Source organism: Protopterus annectens, chromosome 16.part0 (assembly GCF_019279795.1).
Source record: "Protopterus annectens isolate FY-2018-M chromosome 16.part0, PAN1.0, whole genome shotgun sequence".
Classification (NCBI taxonomy): domain Eukaryota; kingdom Metazoa; phylum Chordata; order Ceratodontiformes; family Protopteridae; genus Protopterus; species Protopterus annectens.
In genome coordinates, this window is record NC_056750.1 from 375,672,409 (window position 1) to 375,691,847 (window position 19,439).

The 19,439-nt window shown below is 33.9% G+C and overlaps 1 protein-coding gene across 1 annotated transcript in view; it reads left to right on the top strand.

Annotated features, from left to right (window-relative positions):
• ABCA2 (ATP binding cassette subfamily A member 2) overlaps positions 1–19,439 on the top strand; it is a gene marked incomplete in the record, with an annotated part of 2,505,641 nt that overhangs the window by 1,673,233 nt on the left and 812,969 nt on the right.

The window sequence follows — 19,439 nt, forward strand, 5'->3', positions numbered from 1 at the left end:
TGGTCATGCATGCAAGCAAAAGAAATAGTCTTTTACAGAGTAGCTAGTTTCATTGTCTGCGGTACCATTATGAGCTCTGCAAGTAAGCAGATCCCCGACAACAGCACCTGTTGCTTCTGACTGACAGGATCCAGCTGAGGTGCATTGGGCTCCTTGTGAAGAGGTCTTCTGTGTTCCTTCCATAGGAGTTGTAGTACCACACCCCAGGACAAACATATTGCAGATTGGAGGGAAGGCATCCATCAGCTTGCCTGGAATGACAGGAGAATGTTACAGGTGATACCCTTCAGTACCCAGTTGTGTGAACAGAAATACTGGTATGTATTTGGGGAAAAAAAAACTTTTAAACTTTTGAAGGAAGTATGCCAGATATAGCTGACGACAACATGTAACATAACTTTTTTACACTGTGAAATGTGCTGTTCTCTGGCGTACTCCTACCTAAATCCTCATTTTACTGTACAAGAAAAGGAAGGGTTCAAAAGCAATTGTTTCTTATACTTGTGTGGTAGCCAATTAAATGGGATATACTAAATATTAGTGATTCTTTAGAAGGTGACAAAGACACATTGAGCTGTTACAGGTAGTGGGAATACATGTCAGAATCATGATAATTAAAGGTAGTGGGAATACATGTCAGAATCGTGGTAATTAGTGAATGCCAGGAGTATGCCTTCAGAGCAGAAGTGATGACCTTTATCATAATGTTGTCACTTTAGATCATCTTACGACAGCTCTCAGTGACAACACCTGCACCAGATTCAGACTCCAGTTTGAAGTTTGCTTGGTGAAAGAGAACCAGTGAAAATTCCCTTCTTCAGGCCATGTTACTTGTACCTTTGTAATGTTCCATCCATTAGTCTCCTTGCCAGTCTTGCCCATGTAATCACAGTATGGCTACAGCTTGTATATAAGTACATAGCCATCTTTTATTATTTATTGGCATTATTGTTTGATGACCGTGGTAGAGCATTGAGCCACCTGGAGCATTTTCAGAATCAGCTCAGTAAATTTTATTTATTTTTATTTTTTTTTTGTCCAAGTTAGTCCCACTAGGATAGTCACCTCTTTTCAGGGAAGAATGGAAAATTTGGTCAATGCAGCAGGGAACTTCCCATACTCTGCTGTTTCAAGTAGGATTGGCATGAGATCACAAACTTCCTAATTCTGTTTTGCGTGCGGTGGCAGCTTGGAGAAACAGGGAGGGAGGAAGATGGGATCACAGGAATCACAGCAACTTTGCTGTGACAGTCATTCAGCACTAAAAGCAGTTGAGCCTTCAGTTATTGTAGTAGGCATGTCAGCAGGTGCTAGGAGTAAAGAGAAGGCAGTCAGGCTGTCCAGTGTGATCCAGTGTATTGGTTATTTGGGCAAGAAGGTAGCTGAGCCTTCTAATCAGGTTTCCAAAATGATGGCAAACCAGGAGAGATAGGGGAAGCCAGGTGAGTCTTCTGGCCATGTGGATGGAGTGGTGGAAGGTAAGCTAAGGAGGGAGAATGCAGGTGAGCCTGTAACAAACTCAGAAGATTTGTTTTAGTAGCGTCTCTTAGAGAAGAGGAGGAAACAACTAAGGGATTACATCCCACAACCCTGCAAATGAGAGGGTTGTGGGATGATTTACTTTTGGATCTTTTAAACACAACTGAGTCAGAGTGGGACAGAAACTTCATGAGGCAGCATTATTGAGAAAATTCAAGTAGAAGAAGCATACAGCATCTTTAAGAAGTCATTCACAGAGAAAGTGAGGGGGAAACAATGAAATGAAAAGGGAAGATTTGAGTAATGCAGGAACAAGAGCAAAGAAAAACTTTACTGTCAGAAGTTCCAGTAAAGAGGATGGAGGAACTGGACATGTTGAAGTGTGGTTTTGTATTCTGAGGTCAGGGGGCAGGATGTTCCATGTTTGTGTGACTTCATTAGGGAAGAGGGATTTGCCAGAACTATTTTTGCATGGGATTGCATTGATCAGAGCTTTATTACTGGAGCATAAATGTCAGTTTGAGTTGTAAATCTTTAGGAGACCAGTCAGGGCAGGGGTTCTCTCAGGATAGTATAGCATTTGATGGGCTAGGTTGAGTTGGTGGTAGAGTAGTAAGTTGGAAATTCAAGCCAATGTAATAAGTGTAGGGATTGGCAGTGGTGGGAGTGTGATTTGGCATTGGTTGCGAACCTTGAGATTTTGTTGTAGCAGGGGGATAGCTTGTTCAGGTCAATTTTAATTAAGTTTGTTAGAACTGGGGATGCAAAAAGTTATGTGGACAGGAGGTGGGTTCTGGCTATATCGGTTCTAGACTTGGAGGTGAGGTATTTTTTGCAGTGATATAGGGTACCTAGTTTTTTATGGACTTAGTACAACAATAACAAATTTATGTGCTACTGCCTAGAAATGTAGTAAAATAAAGGTCTTAGTACATGGCTGGCTAGGTCAGGCGATAAATATAAAGGGAGTAATTAGACAAGGGTGTCTATTAAGTAGATTAGTATTTGCACTAGTAATGAATGTGAAATTAACTCATATAAGTCAAGATATTAAGAAATAAGGATATGTTACTAAGGAGGATATCAGTCTGTTATATTTAATGCAAATGACATTATAATTGTTAGAAAATATGTGAAAGGAGTGACATGAGTATTGAATTATATAAATGAATGTTTAAATGCTGTAGGTCTATATTTAAACAGAGAAAATAATGATTAATTGGGGCATAATGGGAAGATGGGAGGAATTGAATTTAATATGGAAAACATAACAGTTTTGTTTTTTCTAAGATGGCTGCACATTGTGTATCAGCTTAACTCTAGCTCTCTCAGTGTGAAAACAGAAACTTAGCAAAGAGAGCCAGTGACTTGGATTTCGGGGTAAATTTCAGTATCTGGCTATTCAGTGCGCTGCCTGAATGTCAGGAAAAATTAAATAGAGAGTACCTGAAGGAAAATCAGTTTTTCTCAGAATTTGGGATGAAAGCGCTTAACAGAGGCATTTCATGTTTGTGAAGTTGTAATAAAGGAAGTTTGGACTGCAGCTTGAGTTGACATTTTTCCTTGGTTATCCCAGAACAGGAATTGTTAAACTGAAAGGGCATATTGTGTGTATGCTCCAAACCTGGCTATGAGAAAACGACCTAAATCTTTAATAGTAAAAATGAAATCCTACCTGCAGAAGGAGTTGATTCTGACAAAAAACTTTGACCGAAGGATAAAGTACTAAAAGTGGGAGACAGAAGAGAATTTGTGGAGAATAACTACTCATTGTCTACCAGGCAAAAGAGAAGTCAATTTATTCCATTATTCAGGGAATGCCGAGAAGCAGGCTTCAGATTCAAACTGCTATACCCAGCTATCTACAAAATATTTTTCCCTGGAGGAACAAAATAATTTTTGATGAAGTACATTGTAAAGAAGAAATGCAAAATCTGTCCAACAAAAAAGTGAATTTTAAAACTGAGATTCTACTTCTTGTTCGTCTGGTAATAAGGAACTCAGAGAGACTGTGCCAGTCAAACATTTCCCAGTGTTTCAACTTGAAAATGCTTGAGTGAAGGGAAAAGAGCACAAGAGTTGACTAGAAGAATCAAGAGTGTGTTGAAAATGAAGCAGAGACAGGGTTTGGGAGGTGGAGATGAACAAGAGAATCTGGAAATATTGGACTTTCTTGGACTTCATTAAACTTGTGGGGAATATAAGGCATATGCCCTACTTTATGTCATGAATCGGAAATGGACACGTGGGATTACAAAGCAATAATTATATTTGTGAAACACGACAGAACAAGAAAATCTGGAAATATTGGGACTTTTTTATACTTTCTTAAACTTGTAGGGGACTCTAAAGCATATGCCCTACTTCATGTTATTAATGTTTGGAAAAATACTCAAGAGAGGGGAATTAGGGGGGGCGTGGCTAGGATGCTGAACTGATAGCTGCACTTCATTTCAGCTCTCTTACCTCAATACAATTCCTGACAGGAATTTTACAAAATAATATTTAATTTGAAGACATTTTTATTACTAACTTATTTCTAATAACTCTGAGCATCTATAAGAAAAAATTTATTGTCAGAACTTGAATAATTCCTGTCAAATTAATTACTGGAAAATCAGCACCAATATCAGCTTTACAGCATGAGTCATCTAAGGAATACAGCACAAGACTCTTCTCTCAAAAAGACCTGCAGTCTCTCATTACAAATATACAGGAACTTACAATAAAAATCGACAAGATGGACAATAAAATAGATACTTTTAAAGAAAAGTGCTCACAACAACTGGAACAGCTTCAAGAAATGTTTACACAGCAGAAAGGACAGATATCACTTATTGAACAGTCATTAAGTGACATTGACACTAGAGTCCAAATAGAAGAACAACAAACTGAATTCTTACTTCAACAGAATACATATTTACTAGAAAAGCTTGATGATATGGAAAACCGAACAAGAAGAAATAATATTAGAATATATGGTCTAGCAGAAAAATCTGAAGGGGACAATATGATAAACTTTCTTACCACCTGGATACCAGATGTAACAAAAATACCTGAAGCTCTTTCATATGGTATAGAACAGGCATAGATCACTAGCAGCTTCTGGAAATGCTTCTTCTCCGGTAAGAACAAGCCGAGATCTATAATTGTGAGACTTTTTTCTACACAAGATAAAGATCTTATATTAAGAAATGCTTGGGCAAATTCTCCCATCAAATACAATGATTCATTAATAAGATTTGACAATGATTATTCTACAAAGGTGGTTTCAAAAGAAAAGAATTTCTACCAATAAAAAACCTTGAAGAAAAAGCAACTGAAAGTCCATCTTTTATTTTCAGCAAGACTGAAAGTTTTTCTACCAAATGGAATAAAAATCTTTGAAACAGTAGATTCAGCAATAAAATACCTTACCAACAACAACATCCTAACACATGAAGAATCTATGGACTGGACAATAAGTACAATCAAGAGAAATGCTGAAGTAAATAATTGGAAAACTGTTGAGCAAAAGAAAAAAAACTAAAGGACAAATAATCTTACATATGTTATATTCTGTAAAAATCTAAATAATAATACTAACAACAAAAGAAAAGTTCTTACTGTCTTCAAGTTACACCAAAACAGGTACTGTTTTCAATTATATTTTAAATGTCAAAATTAGCATAAATGTAAATACATTTATCTCAAATCACATCAATATACTAAGCATAATTTAAACATTACTCTATTTTTCATTATTATCCATCTATTATTTTCATATTCTTAATCAGAGTAATCAATGCATAATAATGTTCCCAAATAGTTTATTTATTTATTTATTTTCTCTCTTTGTGTTTTGTTGTTTTTATTTGTTCTCTTCTTTTTATAAAATCTTCATTAACTTATAATATTTTAATCAGTATATGGTTATATTGCTTAATAGGTATAGTAATGGCTGCTATATAACTTATTATCAGTTACATCCCTGATAGTATTACTTTTATAAGTTAAAAGTGTCCCTGTTTGGATAAACGCTAATGCTGGGCAGAAATGTGTTGCTTTTGAAATGAAGTATTTCAGTTAGGATGTATCATAAGACTACTTTAAATAATCTTAAAAGATGTTCTGCCTTTGACCCATATGCACATACTGATATAGTCCAGTGAAAAATATGTTTTAAGTGATATTTTGAGGCTATAAGTCATGTGTGTTGTGGCTCCAGACATCCGGAGTTGAAAGATGCTTGTGACTAGCTTAGATATCCTGTTGTCTTTTCTTTGTAGAGAAATAAGGCATACCATGTTTAAAATGCAAAGTTTGACAGTTGTGAACACTACTCCGTAAACTAGAGTGCTTGCGTGCACACTACATGAGTTTGTCACCAAATAAGAGGAGGAAAAGAAAAAGAAAAACACATACCTTTTCCGCTTGGTTCTCGAGACAATTTAACAGCCACAAACATCACTAGAAACTTGAGTTACTTATTGCTTGTCGCATTTACTTGTGTACGCCATGCCCTGACTCTTTCTAATTGACGTCTAGTCAGAAAATAAGCTAGGTTCACATTTAAAGATACAGAAACCTAAATTCCTTCTAAGGAAACATAAATAATATAAAGGTTCATATAAATATACACAGATATTTATTTTTGAAGCACTTTCAGTTTATGGCTACTGATGTCTTCTAGCACCTTGATAGATAAGGACATATATCTGCTTGTCTTTCTATCAGTTTAGATTTCCAGACATTTTAGCTATCCCTTACTATGTTTTATACAGCAGAGTTTAAAAGCAGAAATTAATCATCAGCAAATAAAATCACTGCTGTTTTACAAATTCTCTAAAGAAACTAGTAAATGTCAAGCAACTGACAGGTTTGTTTTGGGGAGGGTTGCCATTTCCCACGCTGGTGCTCCTGCAGAATACTACTGATGTCCTGCTGCCAAGGTATGCCCTCGGGTGGGCAGGTGGGATGCAACAAGAAGGTTGGATGTGCATTTGGCAAATCAAACATTTAGATGGCGGTATGGTATACTAGATGGAGAAAGTGGAAGCAATGATTGTATAGGCAACTATAATGAGTAACATAACAACAGTGGATTTGACCCGGTGTGTCAATTATACAATGTTTATATCCCATGTGGCTTTGGGCTTTGTCAAGCATCTGTGTTCTACACACATATTGTGTTGGATCTGATTTGAGTGGAAGGGGGAGAGGCTTAGCCCACACCCTAATTTGTTACTGGGTTGCCATGCATTATGGGCATGCATTGTGGCAGGTACTCAACGGGCTATCCATCCTTAGATGGTTCATGCTGTTCCCGTTTGCTCATCTGAATGGTGACTGCGGCTGTGCTCTTCTTGTTATGTTGCCTGGCTGTGGCTTCACCCTTCTTATAATATTGCCTGGCTTTTACATTATCAAGAATGACACAATACTAGTGTATGCGGGTATATCATGTTACTGTTAGTGTGGACAAGGATGCTTGACAATGCAACTATGATTCTTGGACCTTTCTGCAGACGGGTGTGTTGTCTGGCAGTTGAGAGCCTGGTTGTTCCTGATCAGCGGACCTGTATTTTTGTGTTTCAATGTGACTGCATGAAAGGATGCCAGTATTGGTCTGCAAGTTTGGTGGGCAGTAGATTCGTTGGGGATTGATTTGAGGAGACACTTGTATTATGGCTGGGGCACTTGACATTTGATAAATGTATCCTCTCAATGATGCGTTCTGTCTGGTCATTGGCTGTAAAACAGCTTTTCTGAGAAATATTGTTGTGGTGCCAGTTAATGATTTGGATTAAATGTTTCTATATACAGTTGTGAAGCAATTGCCAGGATAAAATGGTACTCTTGCAGTGCATGGATCATCGTGGCTGTCCTCCGATGTTGGAGGAAAAACAAGCTTCTTGGACACCTTTTGACGTGGTAAAGGTGTTACCCCATGGTTTGAATACGTTTTGTCTCTTTGCTGCAAAATGGGTTGGGAATTTTGGCCTGTAATATTTTCAGACATGGTGGTTTGAATCTTGGCAGCTTCCATTGTTTTGATGTGTTCTCCAGTATACTTTTGTTCAGTCATAGGATTGAATTACTGGTGTTGAGTAGGTCAGGATTGTATCTCCAGCACTTGTTGTCAGCAGATAGACTCACTGGTTGGGTGTCAGTCTAAGCTGTGGGAGTTGATGTGTGATATACATAGATGTTTGCTTTGAGGGTGTGGTCAAGTGCGCTGCAGTTTTACCTCTGTACTGTGTCAGTTTTCATTGTGCAGGGTCCCTCTGAGGGTTGATGGAAGTGTTGGCAACAAGACACTCAATCAGGTAACAACATTATGAGTGGTCTCTTGGATAAGGGAGCTGTCTAAATTGTGATCTTGTTGTCTCCAGCCATGGGAATTGTCATTGAAAAGCTGAAAATGCAATCAGAGGAACATATTTAATGTCTACTAAAGAAATATTAATATACTTATACATTGTATCGCATTTCAGTTTATGTTAAACATGAAATATGATGTGGTTTCAGAACTATTCATGTTTTATTCCAATATGACTTTGCAAATATTAATTTAAACACTGGTTTCGGACTTGAGTAGTCTAAAACAATTGCACAACAATGGTACTGTATTATACAGTAATGTCAGTAAATAGTTTTCAACAGATGTATGAAATATACAGTTATAGATTTTAACATGATGTTTATTAATACCCTAAATTATTTTGAAATGATACTACCTTAATCTAAATATTTGTACCTTTTGAAACCTGCTTAGAAGTAAGTATTATTGAATTACAATAAGATGAGTAAAGAATATATGTATATATTTTAGCTGATTAGATTATCTTAATATATTATTCAATTATCTTTATTTAAAACTAAGAGGATAAGAGAAACTGATCCAAATATTATTTGTGAGGGTAGAAAGTTTGTTTGGTTAGATTCACTAACCAAACGAAGAGGTATATTACCTCATAGCAATAGGGAATGGTTTTTAAGGTTAAGAATTACAAGTTTGGAAGTTCTTTGCTTTTTTTATTCTATCACTTTGGTGTCACTCAGAAACATGCAAAAATCATACAAGAAAAACTTTTGAATTCTGTATCCAAGATGGAACTAAGAATAAACAATATTTACATAAACTCACACATAAAACAAACTCAAAACTAGGAAATTAAATGTTTATCCATAAATGTTAATGGTCTAAATAATAGTAATAAAAGGAGAAGCCTATTCAAGTACATAAACTTACATAAACCACAAATAGTCTTTTTACAAGAGACACACTTATTAGATAGAGATATAAACAACTTAAATATTAATAATTACACAGTACTAATAAACTCTCAATACAAAACAAAAAAAGAGGAGTAGCTATACTACTTCGCAACTCAACTATAACACCTAAAATAATTACTACTCATCAAGATACATCAGGTATGTTTTGTCTAGTTTCAATAGAGTTAAATAAGAGAATCTATCGTTAGTAAATCTATATTGGATCCCAGGACTAGGATTAAAACAGTTAAACAGCATTTTGAAGAGATAATTCATTTAACTAAGGGTAGCCTGATATTGGCAGGAGACTTCAACTGTATAATGAATGAAAAGATACAGATTCTAAATCCAAAAGAAGAAAACAACCCATCTCTAAAGCACTATCAAAATTTATAGATACATTGTATTTAAAAGATATAAATGAATTTGCAGAACCAGACTCACTAATCTTCATATTTTATTCTCATAGATATAAAACTAACTCTAGAATTGATAGAATATATGTTGCCAATGACCTAATAACAAAAATTGACAAAGTCAAAATCATAAATTGTCCTTTATCTGATCATAATGCCATAGTCTTTGAGATAGAGCTTACACCATTTTATTCAAATCCCATTACTAGGATACCTTCCTATATCACAAAATTGAGAGATTTCAAAGAATTTTATGAAGAAACAATCAAAAACTTTCTAGAAATAAATTACACAGAAGATATTTCAGAAATATATGTCTGGGATTCATTAAAAGCAGTTACATATGGGAAGATATTATCCTGGTACATAAATAAAAGGAAGTTATGGAATAAAGATATGCTAGACTTACAAAACAAAGCAGATAAATTGAAACTGGAAATACAAAAGGGTAATGCTACTCAAGTTCAAGAACTTACACAAATCAATAAGAAGTATACAGAATTGCTACACCATAAGATTATGATTAACTTAGAAAAGATAAAAATAAACTCATACTCTACTAATTCAGCACACCTGAGATACTTAACTAATAGAACAAAAAATAATTAAATCTAAGCAAATAAAAGAAATATTTATTCCCAATACTAACAAAAGAGTTACGGAACTAAATGATATTTTAGAAGCATTCAGACTCAATTTAACATTGATAATTCCATAAATACTCAAGATACACCTACTAAGGATATAAAAATACTTAGAAAACAATATTCATATTAAATTAACACAAGAACAAATAGACATTATAAACAAACCAATCAATATGACAGAATTAAAATCACAAATTAAAAAGCTCAAGACAAATAAAGCACCTGGCCCAGACAATATGCTACCAGAAATGTATAAATTAATACCCAATCAAGCCATATCTTTATTATTAAAAGTATATGATATAGCCAATAAAGATTTGAATATACCACCCTCTTGGAAATATTCATTGATATCCCCAATTATCAAACCAGATAAAGATGAGAAACAGTGTTCCTCATATAGGCCAATATCATTACTCAATATAGACTACAAGATGTTTATGGCTATATATGAGATAGGATCAAACACTTTCTTCCTTTCTTAATTCACAAAGATCAAACAGGTTTTATTAAAGGAAGAAATACTTCAGATAATATTAAAAGAATACTAACATTAATAGATTATAGCAAACATAAAGTCCTAAATTTAAATGTAATCTCATTAGATATTAATAAAGCTTTTGATTCGGTTAACTGGAACTTTCTTTCACTAGTTTTAAAAGAATATAACTTTCCTTCTAATTTTAATAATCTTATCCAAATACTATATGAAAAATCTACTGCATATGTTAAACTGGGATCATATAGATCAGGCCCTATAACAATAAAAAAGGGAACTAAACAAGGTTGCCCTTTATCACCATTGTTATTTGCATTACTCATAGAACCCTTTGCAAATCAAATCAGATCAAACAATAACATAAAGGGCATTTGCATTAATAAAATGTTAAACCTTAAAATCCAACTCCGCTGATGACATACTATTAACTCTCTCAGATGCAAATGAGTCTTTGAATGCTCTATTTAACTCCATGAATAAATTTCAAAATATTTCAGGCTTAAAATTTAATGAAAACAAAACTAAAATTATGCCCTGTAATTGTAAAAAAAAAAATAATATAAACAAAAGATTTTCCAAATATATAGTAACAGAAAGTAAATTATTATATCTGGGAATAAATCTACTCAATGAATTAACAGATTCTCTAATGTTTAACTATAATAAAATACTAGACAAAATAGAACAAACAATTGGTTACTGGAATAAATATATCTTTTCAACAGCAGACAGATTATATCTTATTAAAATAATCATATTTCCCAAAATATTATACTTAATACAAAATTTTTCATTGCCACCTCCCAAATATATTATTCAAAGATACAATAAACTAATTTTAAATTTTCTATGGTTTCCAAATAAACCCCGTATAGCCTTAAATAAACATTTGCCAGATTGGGAAGATGGTGGAATTAATTTACGGATATTGATTTATATATTACCTCATCTGTTATTAAAACATAACACTATGGTTAAATAATTCATACACACCTATATGGAAACAAGCCCATGAGCAGATTTACATAGAAATCAATTATAATCACATACAAGACAACTTAACAGTAATACCATCACCCCTTATATGGATGTTAAAAGATTATTTTTAGGGAAAAGGAATAATATTAATAAATTGCCATCAAACTATGTAAGTTCTACACTTTCAGTGTTCAGAACATATATAAACAAAATACCAAATATTAATTCTTGGATTTTTCTTATTTTCCTATAGCTTTTACACCAAATATTCTAGATACATTCCAAATATCTAAAATAAATATACTTAAAGAAGAAACATTACTCCTTTGGCATCAACTTATAGAGAAAGGAAAATTCTAACAAAGGAACAGATAATTTATAATTATAATATAAATAAAGACAATTGGCTATTTTTACAAAATCTAAGGCATTTTCTTATAAATAAAATAGAACAAATGCAACCTTCAGTTAGACATGAAGCTCCAAAACTCATTGAATACCTTATTCTTATCACAAAACAGCCTTATCAGGGTACAGGTTATTTGTCTAATATCTATAAAATTGTTAAAAAAACTATCATGAAAAATCATACTGGGATTATTATACTTTAATAAACAACCATCCTCCAGTTGAAGAAGAAAAAGTAATATTCTAAAATCTTCCAAATTTTCTACATTATCAAAATACTGGCAATTATTCACTTGGAGATATCTACACAGAAGTTTCTATACACCACATAGGTTAGCCAAAATGTATTCTATTGAAGATCAATGTTGGAGATGCCATACCAAGATAAAAGCACATTGGCAGAATGTTATTTAGGAATGTATACGTCTCAATATGAACTGGAAATCCATTAATTATTTTTTCAGACTGTTTATAATGATAATTTTCAATTAACAAAGTCTTTAATTTTATTCAACTCTCCTATTCCAAACTGTGTACCAAAAAAGACACTAAAATCCTATGGTCACTATTGGCAATTTCACGTAAAATCATAACTATACACTGGAAAAATGAGGCTTCCTACGTTCAAGGAATTTGAGACTTTAACAACAACAGTTGCTCACATGGAAATATTAACAGTGAAGAACAGAACTAAAAGATCTACTTCTTACTATTACTCTTGGATGAAAATACTGGAAATACTTGAAAATATCGAAGAAGATATATCATCTTATGTTTCTAACTTTATATAATATAGAATTTCAATGTTATTTGCATAGACACCAATGTAAATAGTTATATAATGGTTTGAAGTTAGTAATGTTTTAGAATTGTAAATATGTTATTTATCTTTATTTCATGTAATGTTTAAGACATCTTATTTGAAATAATAAAAAAAAAATATTTAGTGAAAAAAAAGAGAGGGGAATTAGATGGTGGACGTTAACTGTAAGTCAAAACATTTTTTTTCTTAATAGTACCGTTTTGATAGCACATGGTTTTCTTTGCATGTTATAAAGTAAAGTTCTTCCAGTTATTTTTATGTGTTATGAGGATACAAATGTAAATAGGGGCTCCTGTTTTTTTTCTTTCCCCCTTCTCTCTTTCTCCTGGTTCAGTTTTAAGGAATGTAGACACTGCATTGTAAAAAAAAAATCTTGTTAAAAGAGTGTGACAGAAGAAAAATTTGTGTGCTTTTTCTCATTCTTGTATAAGGGAATGACTGGTTTAAGACCATTAGTTTAATCTAGTGACAAGTGGATGGCGCAGTGGTGCAGCAGTAGCGTTTTTGCCTCACAGCAAGAAGTTCTCTGGTTCGATTCTTGGCTGGAGTGCCTTCTCTGTGGAGTCTGCATGTCCTCCCTGTGTTCATGTGGGTTTCCTCTGACTGCTCTGGTTTCCTCCCATGTTTCAAAGACATGCGTCTGGAGCATTTCTCCCTGAGCCTCCACTGAAAATTGGTTTCGTTCCAAGTCAGACTTTACCGGTAAACAAATGTTAAATAAATAAAATAAATAAGTTTTAGAAAACGCAAGTAAAGGAGAATATTAAATATTAGAAGGCTTTTTTTCTAGTCAGCAAAGATATACTTGGCAGTTTTGTGTCTGATTGTCATGCCTCTAGCAGACAATCTGATAAAGAGAAATGGCTTAGAAAAAATGTTTTCTGAAAGCATCCAAGTGTTTTCCCAGCTGAGAGAGCTATAAAGATAAGACAAACCCAGACAGCACTTAATAGAACCACAGGCTGTAGCATGCATCATAGCATGGATGACCTTTCTATTAAGTTATCTCAAAGCTGTATGTGTGGATGTTAGTTTAGAGCATTTATTCCTATTAGGAGGATTAAACTTCAGTATTTGAAGATGTACATAGTTTTGTGTGTGTTATTAAGTTAAGAGGTTTTAGCGGGGTATTGGGGGTGTTTGCATTTTTGTTTGATGGTTTTCATTAAAACAAAAAGTTTTGTAAGATGTAACATAGGCTGAAGTGGAGATGACAAGAAACAACTGTATAAAAGATTAACCTGCCAAACAGTACATGCATGTAACACAAAAGCTGAAAGTAGACATTTAACAACATTTAACAAAAAAAGCTGTTATACATAAAAAGTGGGAATAATATTTTTTCAAGAATATGATGTTTTCTGTTATGTATATAAATGTGAATGGGCTCACATATAAATATGAAAAAGAAAGAGTAGTGAACTATATTAAAAAATGTAGAGTGGAAATATTTATGCCACAGGAGACGCACTTGGAAAGAATTGAACATGTGAATTTGATAAAAAAAGGTTTTCAGGATGGTTATTCAGTGGAATACTTGGGACAAAGAGAGGAGTACTTATATTAATTGCAAGAGGAGCTCCAGTAGTGATAGAAGAGGATGAAAAAGACAGTAATGGTAGATATGTAGTATAAAGGGGATACTGGTGAGGGAGAAAGATCACAGTGGCATGTATTTATATTCCAACAAAAACTGCTATAATGGAGCTTAAGCAAATTTTGGGAGAAATAATCAGCTTTCGGCATGGAATATTACTTATAGGTGGGGACTGTAATTTGATTTGCAACAGTGAAGATGTGTCTGGGGGCCCAGAAGGAAAAATATAACAAACAAAGGTAGACTTTTAAAGAAATTTTGAAAATATTTGGCCTGGAAGATGTGAATTCAGTGATAGGAGTTCAGCCTGAATTTACATATTATTTCTCAAGATACAAAAACTGGGCTAGGCTACATAGAACTTACATTTCACAGGAACGTGCATTTAATTTAAGGTCTTGGTACAAATCCAATAGCTATTTCAGATCATGCGCCAATAATAGCTACAATAAAAACACAGGGTAAGGAAATAAAAATGAAACACTGGTGCTTTCTCATCTATTTGTTGAAAAGAGAGGAATTTAAGGAATGTGTAGTTGAAATTATTCAGGAGCTATTAGAGAAGATAGACCTTTTTTGAAAGTATAGCTAGGGAGTGGGATAAAACTAAAGTGGGGTTTAAAAATAGGGTGGAAATAAAAAAAAAGGGAGATATTGTTAAGAAGTAACAAGAATTATTTAGAGGGTCTGACAAATGTTAAAGTATTGCATACTATGGGGAAACTCACAGAACAAGAAGAGGAGCTACTGCAGAATGCAAAACAGAAAATAAGGGACTACCTCAATAATATGCATGCATTTAGAAAGATTGTTGTTAAGCAACTGTTTTTTGATAATAACTCTAGAGCAGAAAATCTTTTAGCACAATGACTCATGCAACAGAAAATAGAAAGGGATGTCACCAAGCTTAGGGAGCCTATAACAAGGAACATAACAAGGGATTCTGTAGAAGTATTAGAAATATTTCAGAAATTCTATGAAAGCCTGTATAAAGCAGAGAAATATGAAAATCAAGAAAAGATACAATGGAAATGTCTATGGAAGAATTAAATATGCCAAGGTTAGATTTAGAAGAGCCTCACTTACTAACAGTTAGGATAGGAGGAGATGAGATAAAAATATTGATGTATAACCAATCTACAGGAAAGTTCCTAGGAACAGATGGTATTCCTGTGGAAGTATGGAAGCTATGAGGGAGAAAAACTGATAAAGATCTGAAAGGTTTTGTTTAACACTATTTTAAGAGGAGTAGAAGTACCAACATCCTGGAAGAAAGTGGTGGTAGTTGTAATACCTAAAGAGGGTAAAGATGTGTCAGATCCAGCTTCATACAGGTCATTTTCAATACTAAACCATGATTATAAAGTGTTTATGTCTATAATGGCAAAAATGATACCAAAATTGATAGATATGGATCAGTGTGGCTTTGTGGAGGGGAGTCAAACATTCAACAACATTAATGGAAGACTGATAGTCCAGAGGGAAGCAGAATGTAAGAAAATACTGCTGTTGGTGGGTCTTGATGCAGAGTAAGAAAATACTGCTGTTGGTGGGTCTTGATGCAGAGTAAGTATTTGATGGGTTAAGCTGGGACTTTATGAGCATAACAATGGAAGCATTTGTATTCCCTGATAAAATTATAAAGTTGATTGGGAGGAAATGCGAGGGATCGGAGGTGAAAATTAAAGTGGGTGGGATCCTCTCTGATAATTTCTACTTGAGCAGAGGAGCCTGATAGGGGTGTCCTCTTTCCCCTTTGTTATTTGCATTATATTTAGAAACATAGGCAAAGAAAATAAGGGACTGAGAATTTCACAGATATAATTGGTATGATAGTCTAGCTGGCTCTGTTTGCAGATATTGTTTTATACCTGACAAAACCAGAAATGGACATTACAGTGTTGTGGAACATTTTGAAACCATTTCAAATCATTTTGGGATACAGAATTAATGAAGCTAGAACAAAGGCAATAGTGGTAAATATGTACCTACACATGACTCTAGAACAGAAGCTGCAAGTAAGAAAGGAATAATTAGTAGAGCATATAAAATATTGCATGATAACTATAAGACTCAGTCAGAGGTGGTTAGAAAGGATTGAGAAGAGAGAGTGGATAAGCAAATCACAAAGAAACAATGGGGGGATATATTTATGCCTCCCAAATATACCAAGTCTGGAAGATTTAGGATCTTTGCTTGGAAGTGTTTACATAGGTATTTTTATACCCTAAGTAGATGCAGAAGAATCTTTCCTCAGGTAGACAGCAAATGTTGGAGGTATGATTGGGAAGAAAGAAGTAACTGGGAACATATTTTCTGTGAGTGTAATGTGTTGGCAGACTAAAGATTCCCTGCAGATTGCTCTGTAGGACATACTGGGTAAGCAAATTGGTATAACTAAGGAAATTATTTGTTTGAGCTACGATACAGAATCGGAATTGTGTAGACATAGTAGGGCTTGCTGTGTCTGATTATGGTGGCTGCCAAAAAAGCAATTGCTAGAAAATTGAAATCAAAGTCTAAACCAATGCTACTAGAAGTAGCAAAGATAGTAAGAGAGATAAAACAACTGTAATTAGGATCTCTAGACAAGGGTAGGAGCAAATTGCATAGGAAAAAATGGGAATTGTGGGATCAGTACATGCAGAGGAGGAACAAGGTTTAAAAGAATGCAGGGTTTGAATAAGTTATGAAAACTTTGACTGATAATGACTGGATATATTATAAGAGATGTGTAATGCTTGCAACTACAGTTGTGTTGGTATGGTTTGTGATCTATAATGTTTGCAACTGAGGTTGTGTCGCTATGGTTTATTTTCATTTTATAAATGTAAGATTGTCTACGTGATGCTTGATAATTTAATAAAGATGTTTCTTGTTCCAAAAAAAAAGAAAAGTTTTGGAATACATTTTGGTTAACAAAAAATAAGATTGCAATGGAAGAAGATAATAGAATAAATGAGAAATATATGTATGTTTTGAAGAATGTTTAGATTGTCGTTTTTAAAAAAGATATAATTCAATATTAATGGCTAAAAATGGCATACCTAGCTAGTGTATTTAGCTAACCACTGGAATATGGGAGAAAAATAAATATACTATTGTGTTCTCATTTATGTGAGGTTCTAGTTTTAACCCTGTTAAGAGAGGGTCTATATCAGTTCGTTGAATGGCTTTTCAGTGAATACCCATTTGTTGAACATGTATTTATTGAACCCGATCTTCGGCAAATGGCAAATTTTCACTAGGGAAAGCAAGGAGTTGTCCAACTGAGCGACCAGAAAAAAAAACATAAAATTTAAAACCTGCCAAGGTGGGGATATGCACCCACTACCCCCTAACTAAATATACAGACTCCATGATTGCACAACAGTGGAGAAAACGACAAATTCCAGACGGTGGCCAACCGCTGGTTTGCCCTAGTGAAAATCCACTGTTCACTGAAGAGCAGCTTCAACAAATAGGTGTTCGACAAATGGGTATTCACTGAATAGCCAGTCGATGAACTAATATAGACACGCTAAGAGTGGCATTTTGTATGTTGCGAAAGAAGAGTGAGGTCTTAGGATTAGTCAATCTGATAATATATGCAGCTTCATTGAATCTGTAGAAAGTCCTTAAAAGGTTGAAAGATAATAATGAAGGATTATTGACTACAATATCAAAACATAAATATTAAAAAGAATGTAAACTAGTGCAAAGACTTAAAAGAACAAGAGAGGGTGTAAAGGAAACATAAGTATGGTAGAAAGGGAATCAGATTCTCACCAAAAAGAAAAAGTGCAAGAACAAACACAACTTTATCAGGAAAATATAGCCTTATGGAAAGTAAATATAGATGAAATCGAAAATGAAAGAAAAATATGGTATGAAGATGTTATGTGAAGACTTTATTATGTATACCCAAGCAGAGATTTGCGGGAAGAAAAAAATTCAGTGCCATAAGGGCAAGAACAGATAGATGTAAAACCATGTTAGAGTGTTAAGATTTTTTGTGGAGGTTGACTATAAATATATTACCGGTGAAGGCCAATATGCCTTATAAAAATGGGAAGAAAGAACATGTAATTAGTGTAAAGGAATGGAAACAACTGAACATGTATTTCTGAAATATGAAAGACTTGTATAACTACGGAAAAAATTAGGAGACATAAAATATGCTGAATATATATAAAGGGAGTCTTAGATGATGTAAACATGGATATGATTGAGTATGTCTTTTATAAAAAAAAAAAAAAAGAATACACACACACATATGTATGTGTATATATATATATATATATATATATATATATATATATATATATATGGGTCTACTACCAGAGATCGAAATACACTATTTCAAAATCCGGTAGTAGATGCCCACTATCGCGAAAGTGCACTTCACCGAAAGTGCACTTTCGCGAACACCACTAGAACGAATGGGCAATGTCCTCCACTGTGGTGCGGTAGTCACGGATTTTAGTGTTAGGGCTTGGGCAAAGGATAGTGGATAACCCTACTAGGTATCCACTATCCTTCACCCAAGCCCTAACCCTAAAGTCTGTAACCATTCACTCAAGTGGTATTCGTGAAAGTTATATACAGCAATATATATATATATATATATATATATATATATATGTATATATATATATATATATATATATATATATATATATATATATATATATATATATATATATATATATATATATATATATATATATATATATGTATATATATATATATATATATATATATATATATATATATATATATATATATATGTGTGTATGTGTGTGTGTGTGTGTGTAAATATGCACATATATATATATATATATATATATATAGATAGATAGATATATATATATAGATATATATATATATATATATATATATATATATATATAGATATATAGATATATATATATAGCTAGGATATGATACAGCAATTAAGAATTACATATGTTCACAGGCCATGCAAATGGGGGTGAGGGGTCCAGTCAACAAACGTGTAACACGTAGCATCAACCCCCCCAGCTAGACCAGTGAAACATACAAACACACAATAAAAGTAAACACACCACTGCTTCACGGACAATAGGCAGGATACTACCAGTGGTAGAGACCCGCCAAGTCTAATCTTGAAACAAAGACATGAATGCCCCTTGTGGGACACCCAAAAATTCAATGAATTTTGGGTTTCCAGCCATTACACTGATGTCCAACGGCAGACCTCGCATGTGTACCCAGTCTACAAGGTAGGGGAAGCCTGATGATCCATGGGGTGAGACAACATATGTGATGGATCCCGAGAAGTGGGGAATGGGTAGTGTGTACTGGTCTGGCC